Below are 26,064 nucleotides of genomic sequence, written 5' to 3'. Positions count from 1 at the left end.
CACACTGATTTTCACACCTCAACTTACCAGAAAAGCCTGAACAAACTACCTTACCGATGAAAACGCTTCCCAGGTTTACCATAACAAATAACAAATAGCTATCTGGGCTACTGAACAACTAGAAATAAAAAAAAATGTTAAGGATACGGATGATGAGGAAGTAAGCAAGAGCTTCTTCAAGTTAGGATGTCCAAATAGCATATGAACCAACTATGAAATGTCACACAGATTGCCAATTATGTTTATGTTGTATAATTAGTTTATCAACATACTAAACATTGAGTGGGCAAGAATGAGAGATCAGTCTTCCTCGCTCTTAGAAGAATTTTGTACAAACCAGGCTTTAGACTTCTACCTCTAAGTCCATGAAACTTCGCATGATTGCGGCTTTGCTATGGTCCAGCTTGAATAAGAGGCCTGGAGGGGATACTGATCTCAGTTTGTCTTAAAATACTAATCTGAAAATTGCTGAAGTGTCTCAGGTATCCATCAATCTGGAGATCATGGGACAGGGCAGATGTCTTGGTACTTATTCCAACTCATGAGGCACAATATTCACTTCCCACAGAGAGAAGCTGTAACAAGTCCAAGGGGTCTGAAATCTTTTGCTTTCATTGTGCTGTCTGGACTGCTTTTCTGTGCTTTTCCTTGAATGTTCTTCTGTTTCAGGGCGAATAGATAAGACTATGGAAATTTAGAGTTTTGCTGGATAGGCAAGACCACTTTTGGGGACTGGATATAAATCCAAAGCTGCCAGAGTATTTAATTTTTCAGGTTCCTTGGATTAACATTCGTCATACCATCAGTCATTTAGTCCACAACTCATTCTCTACTCACACAAGGTATGCTTTTCCAGAGATGTATCTTTCATTTCTAGAGGTTAGGGTCTTATTTGTTATATATTTGTTTCCAAAAGGAAAGAAAAAAAATGTAGTTTATAATGAACCACATGTAATACTATGAAAAAGAAGGGAGGAGAAAAAAAAGAATCAAGGATAAGCTTTCATATACCATTTGTATGAAGATAAAAAAATTTTCAAAATTCACACCACTGAGTTAAAAGGCTGCCAGCTCATTTAAATCTCCAACATCTTAGATCAGTTCTGCAAGCAAATCACAGTAGACTAGCAGGCTGCTATTTGCTCCATCCTTAAATGTTATTTAAAGCTGCCTACGACCAGAGCTCCAACTCACAGAGATTTAAAAGAAGGAGCATGAAACAAATGTTCATTCTTACATTTCCAAGAAACACATTTCAGATGATCCATGCTTTCATTTAAAGTTGAAAGCCCCAGAATAAATACGCCTTGTAGGCTAACCAAAAGTTAATTTGCTATCAGTTGCCAAGGCAGCCACTTGCCAATGCTCCCAGTTCTAGCAAAATGCTGGGTAGAAACCGTAGCAAAAATACGGGGGAAGTAGGACTGGCATTCGTGAATAGCATTACCTCAGAGAAAAGCACCATTTCTAAACAGACCCTGGTACTAATCCATCTATAAGGAATGGAGGAGCTCTAAAAACACCTTGGAATTACATTTATATGCAATTGTGTGGAACAAATTTAATTATATTCACAATTATAACACTTATTTTTAGCAGAGACAAACTGCTAAAATGCATAATGTAAACCACAGTACAAGGAGTGACAAATGAATTCAAAGACCACAGGAAAAAAATCTTTATCTGAAGTTAAAAATTCACAGAAAGAAGAAAATGATGAATTTCAAAACATTGTTTGGAGGGAGGTTCTTTTTCTTTGTTTTGGGTGTTTTTTTTCATAGAATCATAGAATGCTTTGGGTTGGAAGGGACCTTTAGAGGTCATCTAGCCCAACCCCCCTGCAGTGAGCAGGGACAGCTTTAACCAGATCACGTTGCTCAGAGCCCCGTCCAACCTGACCTTGAATGTTGCCAGGGATGGGGCCTCCACCACCTCTCTGGGCAACCTGTTCCAGTGCTTGACCACCCTCATTGTAAAAAAATTTCTTCCTTATATCCAGTCTAAACCTATTCTTCTTTCATTTAAATCCATTATTCCTTGTCCTGTCACAACAGGCCTTGCTAAAAAGATTGTCCCCATCCTTCCCGTAGGCCCCCTTTAAGTACTGGAAGGTTGCAATAAGGTCTCCCTGCAGCCTTCTCTTCTCCAGGCTGAACAACACCAACTCTCTCAGCCTGTCATCGTAGGAGAGGTGCTTCTCTTTTGCTTTTTTTTTTTAAGCACCAGGATTGTGAATTATTTTGCTCAGTGAAAGCAAAATTTTCCTACAACATGGAGGAGTTATATCACTGAAGGAAGATTAGGAAAAAAAATCAACAGAAAGATTTACAGAAATCATACAAAAGTAAACACGTACTTTTCAATTTCCTGTGAATCCAGATAACAAGGAGCTCTGGGATGAGAAACAGTAAGCAAGAATATAGAACCATAGCATCGTTTAGGTTGGAAAAGACCTTTAAGATCATCCAGTCCAACCATTAACCCACACTACCAAGTCCACACCAAACCAATCAAGGGTAGACTAGACTAAACCATATCCCCAAGTGCCACATCTACCCGTTTCTTGAACACTTCCAGGGATGGTGACTCCACCACCTCTCTGGGCAGCCTGTTCCAGTGCTTCACCACCCTTTCTGTGAAGAAATTTTTCCTAATTTCCAACCTAAACCTCCCCTGGCGCAGCTTAAGCCCATTTCCTCTCGTCCTATCGCTAACTACGTGGGAGAAGAGACCAACACCCACCTCACTACACCCTCCTTTCAGGGAGTTGTAGAGAGCGATAAGGTCTCCCCTCAGCCTCCTCTTCTCCAGGCTGGACACCCCCAGCTCCCTCAGCCGCTCCTCATAAGGCCTGTGCTCCAGACCCTTCACCAGCCTTGTTGCCCTTTTCTGGACATGCTCCAGCACCTCAATGTCTTTCTTGTAGTGAGGGGCCCAAAACTGGACACAGTATTCCAGGTGCGGCCTCACCAGCACCGAGTACAGGGGGACAATCACCTCCCTGCTCCTGCTGGCCACAGCATTCCTGATACAAGCCAGGATGCTGTTGGCCTTCTTGGCCACCTGGGCACACTGCTGGCTCATGCTCAGCCGGCTGTCTACCAACACCCCCAGGTCCTTTTCCGCCAGGCAACTTTCCAGCCACTCTTCCCCAAGCCTGTAGTGTTGCATGGGGTTGTTGTGACCAAAGTGTAGGACCTGACACTTGGCCTTGTTAAACCTCATACAGTTGGCCTCGGCCCATCGGTCCAGCCTGTCCAGGTCCCTCTGCAGGGCCATCCTACCCTCCAGCAGATCGACACTCCCCTCCCAATTTGGTGTCGTCTGCAAACTTACTGAGGGTGCACTCAATCCCCTCATCCAGATCGTTGATAAAGATATTAAACAAGGCTGGCCCCAAAACAGAGCCCTGGGGAACACTGCTCGTGACCGGCTGCCAACTGGACTTAACTCCATTCACCACCACTCTCTGGGCTCGGCCACCCAACCAGTTTTTTACCCAGCAAAGACTACGCCCATCCAAGCCATGAGCTGCCAGCTTCCCAAGGGGAATATTGTGGGAGACGGTGTCAAAAGCTTTGCTAAAGTCCAGGTAAATGACATCCACAGCCTTTCCATCATCTACCAGGCAGGTCACCAGGTCATAAAAGGAGATCAGGTTGGTCAAGCAGGACCTGCCTTTCATGAACCCATGCTGGCTGGGCCTGATCCCCTGGTTGACCTGCACTTGCCTGTTAAGCGCACTCAATATGTACCTCTCCATAATCTTCCCCGGCACCAAGGTCAGGCTGACAGGCCTGTAGTTTCCCGGGTCCTCCTTCCGGCCCTTCTTGTAGATGGGCGTCACATTGGCAAGCCTCCAGTCATCAGGGATCTCCCCTGTTAACCAGGAACTGCTGATAGATGATGGAAAGTGGCTTGGTGAGCTCCTCCGCCAGCTCCCTCAGTATTCTCAGGTGGATGGGTTAAAGGATGCAATTACTATTTTCAAAATATTTCTGTAGCTTCGTTAACTATAGAGGGAGCCTATGGAATTTCCTTACACTGAAAACCTAAATTTTAAGCAGCTATGATTAACTGAGTAAAATCTCACCCTTTGTCTGCACTGAGGAACCAATCTATTGAGAACTGAAATTTCAGAACAGCATGAGACAAAGTAGCTGGCTGAACTATTTCAGCTATAATTCAGTTGGTGATGTCCTTCCACAGCCATGTTTAAGCAGTTATGTTGTGCTAATATTACTTACTATTCAGTACCTTCTACAGCAAACAATGATATGGTCATCTACTTGGATTTCTGTAACGCATTCGACACAGTCCCCCACAACATCCTTCTCTCTAAATTGGAGAGATATGGGTTTGATGGGTGGACTGTTTGATGGATAAGGAATTGGTTGGATGGTCGCATCCAGAGGGTCGTGGTCAATGGCTCGATATCAACATGGAGACCGGTGACAAGTGGTGTCCCTCAGGGGTCCATAAAGGGACCAGTGCTATTTAACATCTTCATCAATGACATAGACAGTGGGATCGAGTGCACCCTCAGCAAGTTTGCAGACAACACCAAGCTGAGTGGTGCGGTTGACACACCAGGAGGATGAGATGTCATCCAGAGGGACCTGGACAAGCTGGAGAGGTGGGCCTGTGTGAACCTCATGAGGTTCAACAAGGCCAAGTGCAAGGTCCTGCACCTGGGACGGGGCAACCCCCAATATCAATACAGGCTGGGGGATGAAGAGATTGAGAGCAGCCCTGTGGAGAAGGACCTGGGGGTACTGGTGGATGAAAAAGCTGGACATGAGCCAGGAATGTGCGCTTGCAGCCCAGAAAGCCAACCGTATCCTGGGCTACATCAAAAGAAGCATGGCCAGCAGGTCAAGGGACGTGATTCTGCCCCTCTGAGACCTCACCTGGAGTACTGCGTCCAGCTCTGGAGCCCTCAGCACAAGAAGGACATGGACCTGCTGGAGCGGGTCCAGAAGAGGGCCACAAAAATGATCAGAGGGCTGGAACACCTCTCCTATGAGGCCAGGCTGAGACAGTTGGGATTGTTCAGCCTAGGGAAGAGAAGGCTCCAGGGAGACCTTATTGCAACCTTCCAGTACTTAAAGGGGGCCTATAGGAAGGATGGGGAGAATCTTTTTAGCAAGGCCTGTTGTGAAAGGACAAGGAATAATGGGTTTAAACTAAAGAAGAATAGATTTAGACTAGACATTAGAAAGAAATTTTTTACAATGAGGGTGGTGAAGCACTGGAACGGGTTGCCCAGAGAGGTGGTAGAGGCCCCATCCCTGGCAACATTCAAGGTCAGGTTGGCTGGGGCTCTGAGCAACCTGATCTGGTTAAAGCTGTCCCTGCTCACTGCAGGGGGGTTGGGCTAGGTGGCCTCTAAAGGTCCCTTCCAACCCAAAGCATTCTATGATTCTGTGATTCTATGATATCGATAATATTTTGGAAGGCTCTTAGGAAGGTCACAGGGCAGAAAGAATGGATTTATTTCATGATCTCCTTAACATGGGAAGTCCTGTTTTATGAAGAGTCCTTATGCCCTGTCCAACCATTCTAAATGTTTGTGCACTGAGGGGAATAGGGGGAATTCTTGCTTGCCACAGTAAACTTCGCGTTTTCATATCCTCATAGCCAATATATACCCCAATGCAAATCCAAAACCACAGGAATTTTCTCTGCCAAAATCTCTGAATCCAGGCGTTCTTGCACCTATTGCAGAAAGCCATTTAAACTTGACAGGGCACCTGCAGCACATCAGCCAAACATGGTTTAGAATTAGTTATTGATTTCCATGGTGGTTTCTCAGGCTCTAAGTCCATAACCCCATCTCGGAAGTGCAACCTAAGAAAAATTCTGAGTCCCAAAGTAACCCCACATGCTGTGGCTCCTGGCAGTCCCTGAATGAGAGAGAGCAATCTGTATGTATGGTGCTCTCTAGGTCACTTCCAAAGTACAACCAAGAAACAGATGTTCCCGTTGGCAACATTATGAAATCCTCAGCAGTCAAGCGAATGGCACCTTTGCCTGAACTCTCTGAGATAACAAGTCCACACTGAGAAAGCAAAGCCTCCTGCCACAGTTACTATAACACCTGATGTGATGTCACCCCTACAAAAATTAGTTTATCCAACAGTACAGAGCAGGACCAGTGACATCTACACTAGTGTAATGAATTAAAGAATCTTTGAAAGAAGAGGTATTTTAACTTTTGTCTACAGCGGCTATTCAGTCCTTGCAAAACTTTCTCATTTCCCCCTTTCTGTTTGATTCACATACAAAATGGCATTTCTGACAGACACAGAGAAACTGGTTGAAAAGGACATCAAGATTCTGCTCCACATTGGTTCTTTTGTTATGTAGGTTTGCAGGAGTGAATATGCACTTTACAATACTGCTGAGACAGTATTTGAACCACTGAGAAAAATAGGGTAGACTTAGCTTATTATTCAGTGTAAATAAAGGTAGCACATCCTGAATCTGTACAAGTCTCTTTCAGACTAATAAAATGCTTGCAGTAGAACAGACAGTAATGAAGAAGAGATTGGATGTTGCATGGGTGCCTGAATTGTGGCTCATGAACATTTTGTATGTAGCTTCTGACCAGGACAAGATGTCATGACCTGTTGGCAGTAATAGCATGAGGCTTTCTGGGTATAAAGGAGGAGGTCATCTAGATAAAGGCTGTTGAAGGAAAAAGGAGTTGGAAACCCTGGCAACTGATGGCATATTCAGCTTCACAAGAGAACAGTGAGACTATCTACTTCCTCTAAGCCAATGTCACCCTCCCTTTAATGGAGTAAAGTGTTTCATGGATCTTATAAAGATCTTGGTACATGACTGATTCTGGCAGGATGGCTACCAACGACACACAGCATTGACTCACAACGTATTGAAAGTGAACCTGTAATATGAAGTTAGCACTGTTGAAGATATGTCTGATTCTTAGGCCAGCTCTCCAGACAGTTTAAGTCCATGAAGTTAAAGCAGCAGCTGAATTTATAAAATAAAACTGAATGTAAAGCACTAAAATAGTAATTGGGAAGTAAAAACAAGGTGGTTACTGAACATATTTTACACAGATTCTACTCCATTTCAAATGTTACAGCTTCTAAAGATCTATAATTGAACAATTATGAAACAGAGAAAAGAATGATCATTTGTGTGTGAGTGTTATAGAACAATGATAGACCATTAATTGCATCACTAATTACCTTTCATAAGTGTTTTACAAGGCAGCTTCTAACATAGTGCTAGAAGCAACACTCAGGGCATTATTTCCATCAAAGCTTTTTGATTGAATTTCACTATTGTTTATAGCTTCTCTATCTACCTTCAAACAGTGTGCAATTTTAGATACTTGTTTCCATGGAGCAACCTCTCATTCTTATCTTGCATTTACCTCTTCACATTGCAGAAACTGTTTTCTGCCTCCACTATTCACATTGCTTAGAAGTTTACTCTGACTGTAGTGCTGTTATGAATACGGACCCTTTAGCTGGACTAGAAGAAGCTAGCCTAGCTGAGCCTACTCACATAAACAGACCTACCGAAAAGTGAGCCTCATGAATACTCTCATGAATAAGTGTTCGCCAGTGTTCCCCGTGGAGATTCCAGGATTGGTCCAATGAAGGCAAGAGGACCTCTTGAAGATAATTACCGAGATTTAATGAAAATAAGGATAGGAGACTCGAGATTCTGGAATTAATTATCTCCCTTGCAGATGAAGAAAATATATGAATATGATTGTTTATAAAAGCAACTTCATCATAAAAAATAATTACTTTGAGATTATTTTTAAACTATGTACATTTCTTTACTGATTGAAATGAATGTGACGTTCATTATAAATGAACTTACACTTTTAACTCATGAATTATCTCTTTGTCTCTGCTAACCCACATTGCTCTCTTTGAGACCAGGAAATCTGGCAAGTGGTAATCTTGGCATCTGACTTCCTATTACCTTTTTTGGTGGTCTTTGTCCCAAGGCCTTTAATGCTGAATGCAAGTTTGGCTCATATGAAATCTGTTTCTTGGAAACAAAGATGGACAGATGTTTTAGACCCCTTATTTACATATGAGGTTTTCTGTGCATATGTATGCAAATTAGCATGTTTGTGTGTGTTTGATAGTGTGACTCTATTACAAAGTTCTAGCATTGTCTGGATTTAAATGTTCTTTATTCTTAACAGTTACTTGCTGTTTTGAATAATAATATAAAAATGCCACTTATGATTGTATTTTACTCTGCTGACATTAAGAACTACAAATCTGGTGGACTTGATTTGGGAAGCTCTGTGTCTTAAGGACTGTGCCAAGAAACTTAGACATTTTACAGAGCAACAGTCGTCACAAATTGGTCGTTGATAAATATCCAATATCACACACAGGATAAATACTTAGTCTCATGGATAGGAAGTGACTGAGAGATTAGCAGGAGTATTAATAACGTCTGACTGAGGAACTAGCTAGGGCATTAATTTCTACTCACCACAGTGTTTCTTCTTTAAGTGGAGGTTGCATACACACCTCATAAACAGATGCATTGTTGTGGAGCTAAAAATAAAAAGGGGTTACACCAACAATGCTTGGCAGTAAGGTGATCCTGGGGAAGGTCCTAATGTGGCCTATCATGGTGCTGTGAACACCACTGCTATGGCGTTTACACATACACCACTGTTTATCCATACACCACTGTTTACCCATACACCACTTTCAAGAGAACAGTGAGATAAAGATACTGGCATAATTTGCTTTAATTGAGGGAGTTGTGAATGCAGATAAAAGACACACACACCCTCAATTTACAAATGTGTTTCACAGGATCAGTGGCAAGTGTTGAATTTCTCAGGACCCACCTAGCCAAATGAGTTAGCAAGAAAGAAAATGATGAAAGGCTGGCCTTGCAACAAATATGTATCACTTGCCTTGAACCTAATTTATTGATAATGCAAGTCAGACTGAGACAGTTGTAAAGACTAGCAACAAGCAGGAAGGAAACAGAAGTGGAAGAGAAAGTACTGACCTAACATGGTAAAGCAGCAGACAGAAGACCCAATAAACATCACCAGAACCTGGGCTCCTCCACAGCAATATGGAAGATGAATTCAAACCACAGCTTTCCTAATTTGTAGTAGACACAGGATTACTTTAACATATCCTATGGCTGTTAGTCACAAAGTCAAACCTTGGATGTCTAATATGTCAGTTTATTTGTACTTTGAAGGTCATTGCAATAAGTCAGAATACCTATTTAAATTCACCTGGTCCACCTTCCTTGTAAAACAGCTGGAGAGGGGACTGAAAATATTCATCCAATTGACAGGTCTAATTGGTGAGTGACAGCTATCCTCTTATTTTTCTTTTTTTTTTTTCTTTTATTCCTTAATAATAATAGTTAGTGGGTTTTTATATGAATGCTTAAGGAAGTTAGATCTAGACCACCAGACATGTTTAAACATGGTAATGTATACCTTGTAGGGACCCTAATCTCTAGTGGTATGCTGAGCTGCACCACACCATAGTGGTGGGGTAAGCAGATTTAAGAGGGGTTGACTCTGGCCTCGTTTTATGAGCCATTATATTAGAGCCAAGGCAAGACCATCTTTCACAGAAAAAATGTGTGAGAAAGCCATCTCAAATTAAAGTAGTGTTAAAAATGACAAAATTTAAGTGATGATCTACTAAAATTGTTAAAAAGGTACTTTTACCAGAAATCAAAGGTTTGAAAGAGACAAAGTTACAGATATGCTTGAGGTAAATAATTTGATCACAGAGAAAGAAGAGGATTTGATGGCTTCCTCACAAAGATATCCTGTGGATAATCTGATAATTCATAGAGTTTAGCACTGCCTGAATTGAAGTTTTGAATTCTGAAAAGAACTCAGAACAGGTGAGTTCAGAACTCACAGTACTGTGAGGAAAACTCCCAACACTGAGGTTGTTTTCTCATGCATTTTTTTGAATCACCAGAACACTTTGGTGATGGAAATTGTTCTGTATTTATGATGTAGAATTTCACCTCCTGGATGGGGAACATAACCTAAATCTAGATCAAGAAGATCCTGGTATATTGAATGGTTTCTTGGGGGGGCGGGGCAGAAATCCCAACAGAATTATCATTTCATCTTTGAAAAGTGAGTTTTCCTTTGGAACACCATGAGGTGTTTTAACCACAGAGGTTGTCCCTGTGTGCCTCTTGACTGCATAGCAGTGCCTGTCCCAAAGGGTTTAGCATTTTTTACCTAGTCATTTATTAATCTGCATTAATCTGCACATCTGCTATGCACACAGGAAAAACAGGAAGCTTTTCATTGACATCAGTGAGCTCTGAAAAGGCCCCAAGAGCATCTGGGCTGCAAACTGGTTCACATAGGTTGATTCCTGTATCTGCCCAACATTGCCAGGCAAGGAGCCTTTCCCATGCATTCAGACTGCAGAAGAAAGGAAGGATTCTTCTTCCTGCACCCTCCAGTCCATCAAAAAGAAGTCTTGACAATTCCCATGAAAGCCAACAAACCAACTGCTGTTGAATCAAATACCCCTGAAGTGCTAAATGGTCTTCTGACACAATGAGCCTAATAAACACATAAAGTCCTGGAAGAGTAGTGTATGTAGATGGTTAAATTCCAGATTCTGGCATCTCATCTCCACTCTCACCAAGGAAACATCTTAATGGCCACTGGCTCTGATGAGCTGGTGCTCACACAACAGGAGGTGACAGAAAGGGAGAGAAAAAAAGCACAATGAGTCAAGTGCCTCATCAGTAACAGGAGGCAGACAGAGCCAGAGTGTGACATATATCGCAGTTCTGCTTTCGCAAATTGCTTTGCTAATTAGTAGTCAAACTAAAGTAACAGATTCTATGAGTTTTGCCATACTTCCCCTCCCTGCAACCTCCTCTCATAGTACAGTTATATTGTGCCTCTCCAGTCTCCTACTAAGATGAATGGGAAAAGCTGATCCCACTGTACTAATTTAAAACACAAGAAAATGCTAGAGACAAGGATTACAGCCAAATAAATCTGTGCTGTGTCAGGGTCGATAGGAGAGGGAGGTATGTGAGACTGGGAAAGAAAAGGATGTAAGACAAAGAGAGAAGAAGAGAATCATAGATTCAGAGGCTAAAAAAACCCTATGGTGATCATCCAGTCTGACCCATGTAACACAGGTGATAAAATTTTACCCAGTAGTCCCTGAATCAAACTCAAGAGCTTGCAATTGAACTACCAAAGGTAGCTGAACTATCTTTTAGGGATATAATCAGTCTTGAAAGAATTGGAGTGAGGGAGAACTTATCTCACCTCTTGATTAAAGCAAGGGAAGGCAGAAAAACAAAAAGGGAAGAGAAATAGCCCTGCAGTGTAGGAACACTTGGGAACTGCCACCAAATCATGGATTAGTATGATCTCCTGAAAAAACTGGATCAGAGCCAGACTCTTCTCAGTGAAAGAATAACAGGCAATGAGCACAAACTGAAATTCTATTTAAGAAAACACATTTTTACTGTAAGGGTCGTTGAATGCTAGAACCAACCAGCCCTGAGAAGTTGTGGAGTCTTCATTCTTGGAGATATTCAAAACTGGACAGTACGTGGCCACAAGCAACCTGTTCTAGTTGATCTTGCTTTGAACAGGGGACGGGGCCTGACAATCTCCAGAGGTCCCTTCTCACGTTAATAATTTTGTGATTCTTTGAAGGAAAGGGTATCTGGTTTGTGAAGGTATCTGGTTAATGTTTATTCAGCATAAAAGCAAAGACAAGAGACAAGGAAAATAATAAATCACACCTAGATACACTAACTGACTCAATCAGGAGGCAACAGAGTCCCATGGTCTCAGATCACAGGTTGAGAGACTGTTGGATTTGTGCGGCAAAGTTTTGGTAGTGCGGGTCTACAGGGGTGGCTTCTGTGAGAAGACACCAAGAGATGCCCCCCCCTCCCCCCCGTATCAGACACAGCCAGTTCCAGCCAGCTCTAAGACAGACCTGAGGCAGACCCATCTGCAATGGTGGTGGTATATCTGTGATAACATTTTTAACAAAGGGTGAAAAATGCTATGCAGCAGCTGTGAAATAGGAGTGAGAAAATGGGAAAGAAACAACCCTGTAGACACCAAGGTCAGTAGAGGAGAGGAGGAGGTGCTCCAGGAGCTGGAGCAGATTCCTCTGCAGCCTATGGAAAAGACCATGGTAATGCAGGTTGTCCCCCTGCAGCCCATGGAGGACCATGGTGGAGCAGATATCCAACCTGCAGCCTGTGGAGGACCCCACGCCGGAGCAGGTGGATACGCCCTGAAGGAAGCTGCAGCCTGCAGAGAGGAGCCCATGCAGGAGCAGGTTTTCTGGCAGGAACTGCAGTCTATGGGGGACCCACGCTGGAGCAGTTTGCTCCTGAAGGACTACGCTGTGGAAGGGACCCACACTGGAGCAGCTCTTGAACTGTAGCCCGTGGCAAGGACCTACATTGGAGAAGTTCATGAAGGCCTGTATTGCATGGGAAGGACCAACAATGGAGCAGGGGAAGAGTGTGAGGAGGAAGGATTGGCAGAGGCAAATTGTTGTGAACTGACCACAACCCCCATTCCTCATCCACCTGCACTGCTTTGCAGGGGAAGAGTCTGGAGCGAAGCTGAGCCTAGGAACAAGTGTGGGAGGAACAATGACACGATGATTTTTTTTTTTGTTTGTATGTTTTTCTCATTATCCTACTCTGTTATTACTTGTCAATAAATTAAATTAACCTTCCCTAATCTGAGTCTGATTTGGCCATGACAGTAATTGATGAGTAATTTCCCTGTCCTTATCTCAACCCACAAGTATTTTGATCTTGTTTTCTCCCCCTGTCCTGCTGAGGAGGGGGAGTGAAAGAGCAGCTTGGTGGGCACCAACAGCCAGCCAAGGTTAACCCACCACAGGGACTACTGAGGGAACCACTCAAAGCATTGAGAGGGTTCAACCAGAACACCATGGGTCTTAATGTCCACCAGATTTGGCTTCTCTTAGGAATAGGTGTGCACCTCTGAATTTGGAATAGCTATCTGAACATGTTTGTCTGAGCAGTTCCCTGGTTGCCTTGTGTACGTTTGAGCTATAGCTTATTATCCGGCTTTTAAAAAACTATGATATGTTCAAATGCACTGCACTCAAGCACAACAGTGGTAGGAATATGGAAAAAATGCAGCAAAGACTTTTTCTGGAGCTCTTCAAAATATTTGCAAGTAAAGAACATGTAACATCAAATTAACCCATTCTGTGAGTGTTCAGCAGAGCACAACCTATTTTAACCTGTGTTGGTATCGGCAGATATATGGCACAATGCAGAACTGGGAAGATATACTCAAGCTAGCTCTGCAACACAGAAGCTATTTTATTTATCTACAACTCTTATCAATCACATTTATACTGGGCTGGCTCACTTTAGTAAGAAAGGCTGCAACCCCTTCTTCTGGGCTTTCTTGTGAAGAGGTCTGTTCTTATTGCCTCAGTGACTGTTTGCAATCACCCACACAGGCACCATGTTGTCACATATCTACTCTGTATACATACTATCCACCCTCATCTTCAATATTTTTGAAGGAGGAAACCACGTAGATGTATTATATTCCCCCACATAAGAACACTAACAGTTTCTATGGCTCCTAGAACACAGCAGTCAGCAACTTAGATTCTGTCCCAGCAGTGCAAAGAGAACAGCATAGTTTTGTTCTTGCATGTTCCTCCTCTACTCATTTTTCCTCTCTTAAAGGACAGCTGGTCTTGAAGGATAGTAGTTTATGTAGCTTTTGTTTTGGCAAGGCAGCTGACTTCTTTCTCTGCTTCAGGAAGATCCCAATTCTTTGTGTACGGTTCTTCTGAAGAACAGTTTTGTTATTCATCAAAACAGCAAACTAGTCTCCTACTAATGTCCAAACCATGGCAGTCTTCTTTTGTGAGCTTCAGGTTGAAGCTTCTTTTTTCTTTTTTTCTCTCTATCAGTCTTATACTGTTTCCTACACTGAAAGAAGGTTATTTCAGGACTGTGCCATTTCTTAGCCTGGTGGTCAGAGTGGAACCCCATGAGTGGTTTATAACTCAATTCTCCTACTTTCTAAATAAGCGGTTCAATCACTGTGCTCTAAACACATGCACCCAGAGGTTTGTTTGCTTCTTTTTATTAGCTGGACCTAGCACAGTGGTTTTTAAAATTTGATTTGTGGAATTCTATGTCTGAAAGCCTTATAGCCTGCAAGAAGTTGCAGAGAAAAGCGACCTATTAGACTTTTGTTCTCTTTACAGGCACTGACATTTCCGCTTGTAAAAGGTATAACATCCTACACATCAGAAACAATTAAAAACAACCTCTTTAAACAGCTCCTTCATTAGCATGTAAAACCAATGAATTTTCCGGCAGAAATAACCAAGCTCTTTATACAGTCAAAAGCAAGAATAAATGCGTAGTCTGCCAGAAGCATTTTGCTGGGCCACATACCCACTGTCTAGACATTGTGATGTTCTTTAACTTGAGCCCTGAAAAGGACATTTTGAATAATACCTCAGACAGAGGAAATTTTAGTGTTTAAAAAACATGTGAAAACAGGCTTTGATGCCTCACAGAATGAGTTGCAGCTTATGAAAACTGCAGTTCAGGCCCTAGAGCAACCCCATCCATTTGTGAGGCTTGTTCCCCCTCCTTTCCAAGATGATCTCAGAACTGAACTGGGATGGTTGCCTTCATCACTCACACATCAGGGAGAGTTTGTAAGATGAAAGTGATTGAACAAGACCAGAACATTGCTTGTGCTTTGCAAATTGTATGAACTCTCTTCATTTTGATAACTTTACAAGAATATACTTTCATTTCTAAGGAAAAAAAAAATCGTAAATTGCAGGCCAAGAGAATGTCTTTCTTTCACACAGAGAAATGTTCTTTATAAATAAGCCCATCTCTTTTGAAACATGATACAGAGAGAAAGGAGGATTGGCTTTTACATGATGTCATGTTGGCTATGTCATAGTGGCATCTTCAGGGACATGCTTCACCTGCTAATCAGAATTACATAGCATGAGAGAAGGCTATGGAAAGCATTTCTTTCACTCCTCTAGCCATGTGTAGACATAAAAAAAGTGTTACCATCCTCTGTCATGATTGGACCTACTAGTCTTACACAGTGCTAAAACTGAAGTGTTTATTGTACCTTGTTAGCACAATAATTGAACACCTAATAAAAGTAACGGTTTCTGACAAAACAGGAATGAAACAGAACAGAGCCATTAACTGGAGATTGGGAACAGAGCACAACGGCTTGCCCCAGCATTGTGTTGGAAGTCTGCACAAGAGCAGATCCTGGAGTTAGACCCTCAGCTGTCTATTTGGCAGATACTTTGAGTGAAATTAAGCAGCTTTTTTGAAAGACAGGGTTGAAAACTCTGTTCCAAATCACTCTGATCAAAATCTGCTACCACAGTTACAGTCTAGGTCTGAGTTTCTGATGTCATTCAGAAATGCCTGGTAGGCTGGGAACCACTGTTAAAAAAAAAAAAAAGTCATCTGTTGAAATAAGGCACCATAAGTAATGACAATATAAGATACTACTTTAACTTTGGGTGCTCTATATGTCTGTTGCACTTGGACTGTGTCTCAGGTATTTAAAGGACTCAAAAAAGATATGGTCTGGGTTTAAATTAGGCTATAATGGAATTACAATCCTTTAAACAAAGGGAGGGGGAGGGCATCCTTCTTTAAAATCCTGGGAAGGAAATTAAAGGTTGCTTATTCAAAAATAACAGCACCTAGAGAGAAAATAATGAGAACTAGATCCATTACAATAAAGTATCTCTGAAATGTTAATTAAGCCAACTATGATTTCACTATTTTGTTTATTTGCTGCAATTTCTAAACTGACATCTTTTCCATGGGCAGGAGCCTTTTAAGGGATTTATTAGCCAAAAAATTATAACATTTTAGCAACTTTTCAATTCCAGCTGCCCAAATCAGTTCAAATTCAACAGTATTCCTCAGAATGTGTAAATGTACATGTGAATGTCTTATATGATATCAGAGTGGACAGTGTATGTATAAAAAAAAGGATGCATTTGCTGGACCAAATCATGACCGTTCTTTTGTTTCTGATGTGCTTCTGATGGCCAAAAAATGTGGGTGGGTTTTGCTGTTGTTTTTTCCCCATTTTTTTATCAGGTGCTTTGGGAGATGGCCAATTGCAGTTTCAGCTCTATTTGAATTTAAAGAGTCTAAAAGACCAACCCAAAGCATTCCATGATTCTATGAAACAACGTTTTTTTTGCTGCCTTCCTTATACAATGCACCAATTTATAAGCCTAGTTCTAGTCTTAGGTGCTGCCTATATTCCTGCTTTAAGGATCTGTCCTTGAATTCGTATGTTCTCCTGCATTGACACTGCTCAGGGAAAACAACTATCTGGTTATTTTCAGAACTCATGAGGTCTCACTCTTGCCACAGTCCCTCAAAGTTTCAGAGTCTTTGATACACTGGTCCACACAGCTAGGGAGTCAGAAAGAGTTCAGACCAATAAACAATATTTTTTGTTATACTGGAACTAAACCCAAACTTTTATTGTGAAGTTTAGTTGGACTCAAATGGGAATTGAAGTAAGATTATTCTAATTACAGTTGAATCAGAAGCAGAACTTCTACAAATTGGAAACCTTACTAGTTCAACTACTTGCCCCCAACAATTTTAGAACTGGAAAATGCTGTAATTGCTGTTTTAATCAGAAATGACAAAAATAATAAGTTACCTACTCAAGGCAATATAAAAAAATCCACAAAGTAAAAATGTTTTTTTACATGAAATCTAAATGCATGTAAAACTGCCATTTTTTTCTCTCAAAAAGATGTGAAACTTGTTCTTAGATAAACTGGTTGATGTGACTAAACAGAATTTGGCCCAGCATTTGTAGTCTCAGTTGGATGCTTCACACTTTCCATCCATTTACTTCAAAATAAAAAATGATGCACAGATAGACATTTAAATCAATAGCACTAGAGATGATAAAATAACATGGCTTGTGTTTCCACTGGAAATATTAACCAATCTTTCTTTTCACTATTTTTTTTCGATTAAGGTTTGGAAGGAAAATCTAAAATCCAACCCAGAAATACTTCCCCCCCCTTCTCTGAACAGTTTCTCTGAAACTGTTTTATGTGACAGAAAGATTTTGCCTCCGCTTTGTTATTATAAAAACCTCTAAGTTTTAAATGGCAAGTGGCCTGTGAAGGTAATTTTTACTGTAAGTGAAGATGGCTTTCATTGATTTCAGGGAGCAGAGAATATAACCTTGTGTTTTCAGACATTACTGAAAGCTGCGGAGATGCGACCACAATAAAGATAAAGGAGTTTAAGAGGTGAAAAGAATTCTTTTCTCCAGCACAATGCATTTTCTTAACTTAACCAATTAGTACAATATCTATCTATCTATCTGTCTATCTATCTATCTATCTATCTATCTATCTATCTATCTATCTATCACAAACATATGTATGTAGGTAAATTCTGGAAATTTGTGCTGGCAAAATGTGTTATTTGCAAAAATGAGATACGAAGTGTTATTCTTGTCAGTTAAGGTCAACTGATATTCTTTGTTTTGCCATAATGCAACTGGAAAGATAGTTTCATCCAGATATTACTTATTTTCCAAGTCCATTCCATTTCCACTGTGGCTTTGCATCTGCCTGTTCATTAAAAAAAACAACAAACAACTGTGCTGCTCAGGGGAGAGTTTCTGATGAACTGAGCGTCTCAATTTTTCCTCTTATAATTATCTATGTGTTGCTGTTGTTTTAATTTGCTTTAGCTTTTTCCCCTAACTAAATTCCCCAGGCATCTCACTTTTCAGATAAGGTACAAATTATTACAATTAACTGCTATTAAAATCACAAGAATGTAAGATATTAAGCAGCAGACAGGCAACTCATCATAGTGGGTGCTCCGTAAACATACATCAAACAGATGGTCCCTGCTCCAACAAATTTAACTTTTTTGTAAATAAATTTTCCTAAATCTTGGCAATATTACTTCAAAGGATATCACGGTGTCTCTTCTCGTCAGATCTAGATAAGAATAAAGGTGTCATGTAGCACTAATATATGCAGTCTCCCCAGACCTCCCAAACTTATTCTGTCCCATTGGATGAGATACTATCCACCAGGTGATGGGAATATGAAGAGATTTATGAAAGACACCTTTCTAGGCAGGACCTGGAGAGTGCACTTTCTAGCATGATTCTTTGAAAAGGGGGCTTCCAAGTATCTGAAATTTTATCTGTGATTTAAAACCAGAGTCTCTTTCTCCTACTGTGGGTTTACTTCTCTCAGAACCAGGTTAGTCTGAGCAGACACAAATCAGGCCAATCCACTGGGTTTTGCATTGGATGGGGAAGTCCTGGTGCTGGAGGCCATCCACAGGGCACTGCTGCAAATAAATGAGATCCAGGGATATGAAGAAAGAATGAGCTGGGAGTTATACTCCAATGTGTGAGCAAGAGGCAAGTGAGAAAGGGAAGATTTCCCACCCCCACCCCGCCCCTTAGTCTTAATTTTATGAGGAAAATATTTAATTATCTGTCAGCCTCTCCTTCTCCTCCCAGGACAATCTTTTTCTTTCCCCAAAATTATATCAGGTTAGATGATCTGGGTGTGCTTTGATGAAAAGTTGGAATTTCTGAAGGAAAGTCACACTTCTGACCAACAAAAACACAATCCCTGAAAACCACAATTTTTTTGAAAAAGAAAAATCCCACCCAGTCTCTACTGAAAATTTCCAAATAGATCTAATAGGCCTGGGAAATGTGATCATAGCTTTCTCTCTTGGACACCCATAGCAATTAATACAGTCATCTACAAGTTCTCAGTGGCCATGTCATTTCCTTAGCTGAAGTTTATGAGACTTCGTTCAGTCCTTTCTGATGTCTATAGTTTCTGTATTTAGAGTCTTGAATACACTGTTGATCCCGAAGGGGGTGAAGGGTCCTTTTTCCCAGCTGCTATGGCGATTATCCTACCGCTTGCAGCCTAATTGAAATGTCAGACGGAAAGCAAATCTGGGGAAGCAGAGAATCCACAAATAAGGAAAGCAAAGAAAATCTTTGTATAAAAGCTGTGAAGGCTGAGTTTTGCACAGCTCTAGTCTTTGTTTATAACACACAAGGAACTAAACTCTAATAACATCTAAGCACCAATTCAGACCAACTAAAGCAATGAAAACCTGATTTAGGACTCCCACAGCACCATCAGCTCAACATTGTTACACAGAACAGTTATGAAAGCACTTTGATAAGTGATTAGGTGAAATATCTGACAGCTCTCTCAAGATGAAAATATGTAAATTAAGCACAGGGTTTTTTTTTTTTTTTTTTGTTTTGTTTTGTTTTTTTTTTAATTTTGTGTGCTCCTCTTCCCAGTGGGACTCTTTTAAACTTTTTGAAAACAACTTGTTTGGTAACAACACAGTTAAAGGGAATACCTGAGCCCATTCCAAGAGAACCAGTGTTAACATGTTCAAGGAAAATAACAGAATATCACCCAGACCAAATGAAACTGCTTTTTTTTATTTTTTTATTTTTTTTTCTCCAGATGTAACAGTCTTTGTAGAACAGACTAATAGCTTGTCTCACTCATACACACACAAGCCTCTTGGATGGGGTAAGGGCAAGTGATGATATTTGAAAAACAGCAGGGAAAAAATGAGCATGTAAGAGGTAAATATAAATCTGACTTAGAGGTGAAGATGCGACTGCATTTGACTTCAAAGGCCCAGACAAAAATCCAATATGATGGCTCTTCTAACACTATCTTATCATATGCATGAGTTTCTGCTTTCACCTTTCAAAAGAATTTATAGTGTAGCTGTGCATTTTCCCATAAAGTTCATGAGTCCCATGCATTTCAAACCCACAAGTTGGCTGCTTTGAGAATTTAGCTTGTACATCTCATTTTGAACAGAGCAGGTGTCTGTAGAAACAACCCCCAGCTTTGCAGCTCAATTGCCTTAAATAAGGCTGATGATAAATCCATAAGGAGGGCAGGCAGCTAAGTACTTTATTTACCTACTTCTCTGCTGATTGAATTAACAGCAAGCCCATGATGTCATAAATAAAGGTGAGTTACTCTACATAGTGTCACAGTTTTGCAATATGCCTAGCAGCAGTGATATAATAAAATAACAAAAAAACATTTTACTTGCTTGGAATGCAGAGCAGTGACTTCCATATTTCTGTTTATACAAAACAAAATTTAGGAAAAAAACCAAAACAAACTTTAAAATGTTTCCAGTATGTTCAAAGATATCAGAAAGCAAATAAATTCTCCTGATCATACGGTTTTGTAGAGCTCAATTGTCTACAAGTACAACATTGGTAGCTACGTAAGAGGTAAAGCAATAACTGAGCTTTCTCATGCAGCATAGCATTTCCCAAATGCTCCTTAAATATAACCACTAAAACATTCCTCAGACATAACCACTAAAACCCCACTAATCACCTGGTTAGTATTATACACGTTCCGTGAACCTGTTTTCATTAGTGCTGCTCTTTCAGGAAGAACAACTGTCATTTTTTCTTTCAACCCTTACTACTACCAGTTGGACAGCATTTTCCTGGGAAAGAATTTTGTCTTTGAAAACCACAGCCATTGATTTTAACTTGAAAGGTGGAAGCAGCACCCACATTGAGCTTTTACTTAAAATCAGGTGATTATTTGGTCTCTTAATCACTTCCTCTTTGACTTCTCTGAAATGTGTTGAAGATTTAAATTCCTCCTTTTGCCTGTCATCTATTTCCTTTTCTTATAATTACGAACCAGCAGAGTTTAACCTATACAGTAAAACAAAATTTAAGGATATATACTCCCCAGACTTTGCAATAATAATGTGAGGAACTGGCCTATGTAAAACAGCAAGGTTTTCTCCTTTTCTGCTATCGCTCAACTCACTGTCAGCACAGACTGTTCTATCCGCGTGTTTGCTGGTGCGTGGTAGGTAGCTGCCCCAATGTTTGACTAAATATTACTGTAGTAATGTTAAGAACTCCTCAGAAATAAACTGCGAGCATTTAGCTGAAAAAAACTCACCAGGTAACCTGAAGGAAATGTGTTTTACAAATCCCTTCAAATTGCTTTTTCTACATCAGATTGTTGTCATGTGTATCACTTCTGGCCATGGAGAGCAATCATCAGCCACTACAAAATATGTAGCTTTTTTGTTTCTGCATTTCGCTTTCTCCAAGACTATGTCATTCAGTTCCATGGCTGACATGTTATAGTTTCTGACAAAGCCAGTAGTTATTTCTGGAGTCAGATGATTACTTTCCAGTTCTATGTCTTTATATTAAGCTGATGGCCAAGAATATCTTCTTGAAATCATATTAATCTTTGTGCTAATGATATAATTTCATTACTACCTTTTCCCTATAGGAGACAGCTATTCTTTAAAGACAGCTTCAGTTTCCTGAATTAGAAAGGTCTGAATTACTTTTTGGTAATTTAATATAACCATCCCTAAAGTTCCTAATTATTTAGAAAATGGATTTTTTTTCTTGGGCTGTTAGTGTTCTGGGAAAGGCATCAAATGGGACACAGCAATAATTTCCCTCTTAAATATTTTCCTGTGCATAAGTAGAACCAGATCTGTACACATAGATAATTACTCTTACAATTAAATACAGCATCATTTATGTATTATATTTGTCCTCAGTATCTTCACCAGTAGTTTATGATATGTGGTGAATATTATCTTTTTTCCCCTGAAGAGGTACTAGAGACATTTAATAAAACAAATGAACAAAAATGCCTAAGGACTTTTTTTTAATATTTCCTTCTATTGTGAAGTTTTTTTCTCAGCTGCTGGTGCTGAAACCCACTTCATATTGTGGGATTAAAATCAAACCGATTGACAATAGTTTATATAACTGGAATGAATCCTCTGTCATATAGCCAAAAATAGTACAAACACCAAGATATTTGGCAGTGATCATACACTCCTAAAAGCCTTTTAATTTTTTAATGGATTTATCTGTTTTATGCCCACATGATGCCCCAAGTAAAAATTCTGACTATAAAAAAAACCCTTTGCTATTTCTTAAAACTACATCCTTGCAACTTCTTTTGAAACTTCTTGATTTTACAACTTTTTTTTTTCAAAATTCTTCCTGATTTATTCAAAAAGTCATCTTAACTTATCCATTGTGGCATATTTCAGATATTACTCTTTGGATCACAGTGGATTCAATGGCTATACCTTAGGGTCATCCTCACATCTAAAGAATGTCATAGGTTTATGGACATGTTTTGATCTATGCTTCAGTATGTCTTCCTGGTCAGCTTGGAAGGTGTCTGTTCTCTGCTAGCTTGGACAGTGAGTTTTGTGGCTTAGGTATTTCATATTGACCTATTGGCTTCTTTGTCCTCCCCAGATTCTTTTTTTTGTTTGTTTGTTTTCATCATAGATGGAAATTCCCCTACATCTTTTGCGGAACAGTGTGAAGTAAATTGCTTTACATAGCAGTACAGTGCTTTACAAAACTGGTGAGAGGCACTGCTACTAGATAGTTCTGTTGACCCCCAAAAACCTGTCTGGATGGTGCCAGGCAAGAAACTGAGGAAAAAGAAAGTCTTTGTAACAAGCAACATATTACTTGGTTTTAAGATATCATAAACTAGGCTGGGGCAGTTTGAAAACTGCAGCATGTAGGAGGAGAGGCGGAACAGGATCCATTGTCCACAGTAGACTACACAGCTCCTCTGACAAGGTAGAAAAGATTGGTTCTGCACAACATCCAGGAACCTATGGAGAGAGGGGAAGGTCCTGTTCTAAAAATGCCAAGGAATAGCACAACACTGGGATCTGTACCCACTTACCCACTAAACAGCACCAGCACCAAGACGCTCTGACAGAGATGTGCAAGAACTGGTCGGTCTTGCTCAACGCACTTTTGCTTTTTTGTCATAGGTGGCAAGTAAATTTAGTGTCCTGAAGCTGCTGCTAGCTAATTGAGGCTCTGGGTAGGAGTCAGCCAGAGTAACTGTTTGCCCACACTCTGGAGACCTCCTTTCCCTTTAGAACTGAACTGAGTGGGCTGGATGTGCTCCCTCTGCTAACTGGCACGGTAGGCATATTCAGTTGGTGCAAACACCATCCACATTTAGACAGCTGACACCAGCAACTCCTGCAGGTTATGATATTCCCTGCTGCTGAAGAAAGAAAGAAAGAAAAGAAAGAAAAGAAAGAAAGAAAAGAAAAGAAAAGAAAAGAAAAGAAAAGAAAAGAAAAGAAAAGAAAAGAAAAGAAAAGAAAAGAAAAGAAAAGAAAAGAAAAGAAAAGAAAAGAAAAGAAAAGAAAAGAAAAGAAAAGAAAAGAAAAGAAAAGAAAAGCAAGAAAAGAAAGAAAGAAAGAGAGAGAAAGAAAGAAAGAGAAAGAAAGAAAGAGAGGGGGAGAGAGAGAGGGAGAGAGAGAAGGAAAGAAAGAGAGAGAAAGAAAGAAAAAGAAAAAGAAAGAAAGAAAGAAAGGAAGGAAGAGGAAGAAATATAGGAAAGAAGGAAAAAAGAGAGGAAGGAGGGATATAGGGAGGGAGACAGCAAGGAAGGAAGGAAATAAAAGGAAAAGAAAGAGAGAAAGAAAGTGTTAACGCAGGAAGGAAAGACTGAAAGGCTGGAGGGCACACAGGAAGGAAAACTTTGCACTGGATATGATAAAAAGGCCTTTACAACAGCACAGTGACACCTTGCCAAAGTGTGTACACACCCTCTACAACCTCACAGATGACTACAACAAATCAGTGCTATCAGCCTCCTTTGTAAAGAAACTAAGTCTTTTTGTTCTTATAGGAGCATAAAGATTATACATATATCTGTCCATTCAAGCTTTGTGTTTGATAATCAAATATTCCATGGATACATCCTTAGCTGGCAGGAACCTTAAGAAATGTGCAAGACATTCATCCAAGTTAGGTGCCCTTTTGTGTTTTTCAAGGATCGTCGAAGAGAACAAAGTATTACTGTAGGTTATCATGGGAAACTTGAACCTACCAAGTGCAAGTTGATATAAGTGCTAGTGCAAACTACTTGTTTGACCACCATGTTTTTGCACACCCATCAGCTGATATACTGCACAGCTCTGCAATATGACCTTGTTTAAATAAGAATCTGCTAGCCACATGTTTTGAGCAGCTGGGACAATTAAGAGATGGGTTCTCATACATTTGATGAATAGACAGAGATGTTTATGTACATACATGCATATCTAAAGACATATGTAAAGAGAAGGATCCCAACAAAACGGAAGTATTTATTCTTTGCCTTTCATTTAGTTTTAGCATTTCAAAATGAGCCTCCCCAGTAAGAAGGCCACACTGTATCTTGTGCTGGGTTGATAGCTCATACCTTTTGTCAATTAGCTCATACTAAATTATCGTCTACTTCCTCAACTTTATTCAGCAAAACTATTCATGTAATACTAATAAAAAATGCATTTATAGACACTGGGATTGGTCTGAAAACAGTACACAAACAAGAAAATAAATGAAAAAAGGCTACATATCCAGGAAATTAATCACAAAGAATAATTGAGTCAGTTACTGTCAAATGGGTTTAAGCAAAAGCCAGGAGGAAAGGCTAATCTAATGGTAAAGAAAGTGATCTGTGATTATATTTCTACCTCTGCCAAAGGTGTCCTCTCTGCCCTTATTTGACCGCAAACAACTTAATCGCTCTGTCTCCAGACTGTAAAATGGGGATGATGTTCTGTCTCTTCTGATTTTCAGTTCCTTGGTGTTATATCTTGCTTTAACCTGTTTTTGCTTGAGGCTTTTAGGTGTAATTTAAGCAAGCAATCTTGTCCATGTGCTCTACACTTGTGAGACAGATCTGCCGTGTTTGGATCACAATTTGTTTGTGTCCTCTGCCCTGCCCATGTTGGACATGGGACTTACTGGGAAAAAAAAAAATTGGAGATAATGTCCAAGTTCCATAGTCATTACACAAGAAGGATCTCATCCTAGTTCTTGATGGTACATTACTGAGAAATTTGGGTAATAAGAAACGTGTTCTCTCAACACAAGTTTTTCAAGGTCTGTATGGTGTCTTTAAATTGTGTAACTTCTGAATTACACGCTTTTCCATGTAATATTTTAAGAACTAATAAAAAAATCCATTTTTTTGTTTACCTGTATTTTTAATAATAGAATTCTCACTACTACATTTCCTAAAAAGAAGTGAGTTAAGTGCCCTTGTAAATCTTGTAATAATAGGGACAAAGAGAATGCTCATTTGCTGCACTCTTGTCTCTGCTTTTCTTACTTGTTTAATTATATTAAGTAATTTGTCTTCTTCATATTTATTCCCTTCCAAATGTATTGGATTGTGTGGCAAGGTTGTGGTAGCAGGGGGGCTACAGGGGTGGCTTCTGTGAGAAGCTGCTAGAAACGTCCCCTATGTCCGACAGAGCCAATGCCAGCCAGCTCCAAGATGGACCCACCACTGGCAAAGGCTGAGCCAAACAGCAACAGTGGTAGCGTCTCTGGGGCAACATAAGAAGGGAAAAAAAAACCCCAAAACACCTGCGCAACACCAGCAGCAGTCAGAAGAGAGGAGTCAGAATATGGGAGAGGAAGGACTCTGCAGACACCCAGGTCAGTGCAGAAGGAGGGCAGGAGGTGCTCCAGGCACCGGAGCAGAGATTCCCCTGCAGCCCTGGTGCAGCCCATGGTGAGGCAGCTGTGCCCCTGCACCCATGGAGGCCCCCGGGGGAGCAGAGATCCACCTGAAGTCCATGGAGGACCCTATACTGGAGCAGGGGGATGTGCCCGAAGGAGGCTGTGACCCCGTGGGAAGCCCACGCTGGAGCAGGCTCCTGGCAGGAGCTGTGGCCCCGTGGAGAGAGGAGCCCAGGCCGGAGCAGGTTTGCTGGCAGGACTGGGGACCCCGCGGGGGACCCACGCTGGAGCAGGCTGCTCCTGAAGGGCTGCACCCCGTGGAGGGACCCACGCTGGAGAAGTTTGTGAACAACGGCAGCCCATGGGAAGGACCCATGTTGGAGGAGTTTATGGAG

Source organism: Pelecanus crispus, chromosome 2 (genome assembly GCF_030463565.1).
Source record: "Pelecanus crispus isolate bPelCri1 chromosome 2, bPelCri1.pri, whole genome shotgun sequence".
NCBI classification, from domain to species: domain Eukaryota; kingdom Metazoa; phylum Chordata; class Aves; order Pelecaniformes; family Pelecanidae; genus Pelecanus; species Pelecanus crispus.
Note: the sequence above shows the minus strand (reverse complement) of the source record.